Source organism: Olea europaea, unplaced genomic scaffold, assembly GCF_002742605.1.
Source record: "Olea europaea var. sylvestris unplaced genomic scaffold, O_europaea_v1 scaffold3501, whole genome shotgun sequence".
NCBI lineage: Eukaryota > Viridiplantae > Streptophyta > Magnoliopsida > Lamiales > Oleaceae > Olea > Olea europaea.
In genome coordinates this window covers 17113-20080 of record NW_019254129.1, presented here as the reverse complement: position 1 = coordinate 20080, position 2968 = coordinate 17113, and the positions used below count along the sequence as shown (strand labels likewise).

General features: G+C 33.0%; 1 long non-coding RNA gene across 2 annotated transcripts; it reads left to right on the top strand.

The window, feature by feature from the left end:
* The first annotated feature begins 6 nt into the window (after positions 1-6).
* LOC111386320 lies at positions 7-1842 on the top strand. Of its 2 annotated transcripts, none has more exons than XR_002701203.1 (6): positions 7-143; positions 255-288; positions 746-850; positions 980-1128; positions 1286-1395; positions 1558-1842. It is a non-coding gene; the product is annotated as an uncharacterized LOC111386320 (long non-coding RNA). The 2 variants fall into 2 exon arrangements; XR_002701202.1 differs by having other exon boundaries at positions 746-883.
* Positions 1843-2968: the final 1126 nt, after the last annotated feature.

Below are 2968 nucleotides of genomic sequence, written 5' to 3'. Positions count from 1 at the left end.
AAACAAGAGATGACTTCTCTGTCAACATATTTGATTGTTCTTTTAGATTGTGTTATTTTTTGGAGAGAGTTCTTTCTAAGTTTGGTGATAGTTACTTTGGAAGAAGCGCAAACTTTAGACTCCATCATATTTCATATTGAGAGGTAATTCCTAAACCAACGTCAATTTTTCCTCAATTTAAAGTCCTGAATTATGTGTTCAGAAAGAATTATATTGTCATTGTATAATCAATTGTGAACCCATTTTTGTTCCAGCTGTTGAAAATATCTCTACGCCTCAGAAGCCCAGGTATTCTCTTCTTTTCTTTGCACACTTTTCTCCTCCTCAACATGATGGTCATTCGGATTTCTTAATGCTTGTTGAGTCTAATTTAAATTCATGTTTGTTCACAGTTTTGATCTTAGCCAATAATGCTTAGAGTTTCTTTGAATTAATTTATTACTATTATGTATTCAATTGCATATAATGCAATTGGAGTGTTAACAAAGGTATAAACAAGGGTTCAAGTATTCGTTAGACCAACTAGCAAGCTACGAAAGCTCTTACCTTGCATGAACTGTTAGTTTGTATTATTCGTTTAACTATTCTAAATATTTGTTCTTTTTTTTTATTGAAAGCAGGAGAAAAAAAATTCAAATCATTTCTTTTTTAATTGTATGGAAATTATTCTTTTTTAATACAACATTGGTTTAGGCATCAATCGGATCTTATAGCTTTAATAGTGTACGTGAATTTACGAATGTAGGTCTAAAAATAAGTGGTAAGCTGAACTTGGCAACAAGGATTCGGTTAGCTGAACTTGGCAACAAGGATCCAGGTGGCTCATGTGGCTCTCAAGCATCGCTTGAAGGTAACACAATAATAAAGGATTATTGTATTCAAGGTAGGGTAATCTATACTTCTAATAATTTCATTATCCTCAATCTTTTTCTTCTTTTGTTTTGTTCTCTTTACTAATTGTTACACTTTGTGAGTTTAGCCCTCTAACATGTGACGATGAGTTAGAGATTATTGGAAGGACATTAAAAAGGAACAGTGTGTCTGTCACCGTAGTTAACTTTGATGAGGAAGATGAGGAAATGCCCTTTCTGACATGCTGACCCATGTTGCAAAGTACTGCTCTATTACGTATGTTTCTCACTAGAATACGGTCCTACATTTTACTTTGAACGATTACTAATTTTGCATAATTTGACATATTCATTACAGGAATCATATTCTATATTCAAGTGCAAAACTATCCCATTTGATACCTTGTAATTTTTTCTTTTTTATTTTTTAGCAGTTGATGGCAGTATTGTTGCAAAGAAAAGACGCATTAGAATGGGCTCATACAGGAAAAGACGCCGTCAAGTCAATTTGGTTCTTGCTTGTGCTAAAAAATATTATACTTTGGTAGGTTTTCTACTCCTCTCTTTCCCGTTGTTCATTGTAGTACTCGATATGAAAATGAAGTACTCAAAGAATATACTTCTCTTATGGTTCAACTTATAATCTCTTGCACCATTTATGTTCTTCGATGTGACCATTTATTTTTTTATTTTCTTCTTTTCTTAGGTTTGTACCCTTACTTAATGAAATCATTTACTGTGGTGATAGAGAGGTCACGAAAGAAATTAAAAGCACATGCCAGAAACAATAGAGCCCAGGCACTGTTACTTTCTACTCAGTTCTGGAAACTGCACCTTTGCTGTGTCTTATGTATAGTTGTCTTTGATCTCTGTGTACCTTTGATTATGTCAATTTATCTTCGAGATATTTGGTTATCTTTAACGTTGATGTTCCCAATGATTTTAATTCTTTATGCACTTTCACCAACAAATGTACAAGAACTTTCATGCTTCTAACTTGTAACTTTGTTTTGTTTTGTAGCACTACTTTTGCACAAAACCTCTTCAATGAAGTTTAAATTTAGCAGGAGTGTATTGTTGGCTTCATGATACTTTTCTACCTGTAACTTAAATGTTATAGTGTATAAAATTCAGCTTTTAAGATGTATAAATCATCTTTTACTTACTCATTAGAATATATTTTTTAACTTGTCTTCATCTTTAAATTAAAAGGCATGCAGAAATTTGATTTGACGAATATGAGATATCTTCCAACACTAACACAGTTTCCTTTTTTTCCTTCTTTTTTCCCTACGCTATTACATACTCGATTATATCAAAGCACGTGCGTCTCACTACTACTTGGCAAAAGACACTCCACACAAATATTTTCAACATGCACGGAAACAACACACTTCTAGATAATATCCATCACCGGCTCGACCACCCCCAAACTTTTTTCACAATATGGTTAAGTGAAAAAGAAGTGAGAATATGATTGACATAAATTTATGCACAGCTCACAACCTAGTTCAACAACTTCAAAAATTTCTCCATCAATCAACCATTTCCAACTCTAGACAACAACCAATCGTGATTAGTGTGCTCAAAGTGGTATAATATCTCACATGGACAAGCAAATTTCAAGATCGAGGCAAATAACATGATTGAAGATAACTTATGAATTAACAACAATTTTAAATATCACATCAAATCATCAAAAGCCGACAAGGCTATCCAACATGTCAATGTTGACACCACTATAAGAACAATATATAAGCGCAATATCCCATCAACACCCCCAAACTTAATTTATACATTGTCCTCATTGTGTACATAACCAATAAAAATAAGTAAAGAGGGTCAACGAAACTTCCCTGATTAGGTTTTTGTTGAAGTTTGTTGTCAATGACTTTTTGGGTCATGGCTTAATGTACACTCCCAAGCTTGTTAAGATTTATGGGTGGCTAGGACTTCAATAATTAGGACCTACAAAAGAATGGTATTAATTCAAAATTCAATAAAAAAAGTATTAATCACAAGTAACATAAAAAAAGGAAAAAAAGGAAAGGATAAGAAAGTTGGGTTGCCTCCCAACAAATGCTTGGTTATAGTCCCGAGCTTTGAAAATTGAATTG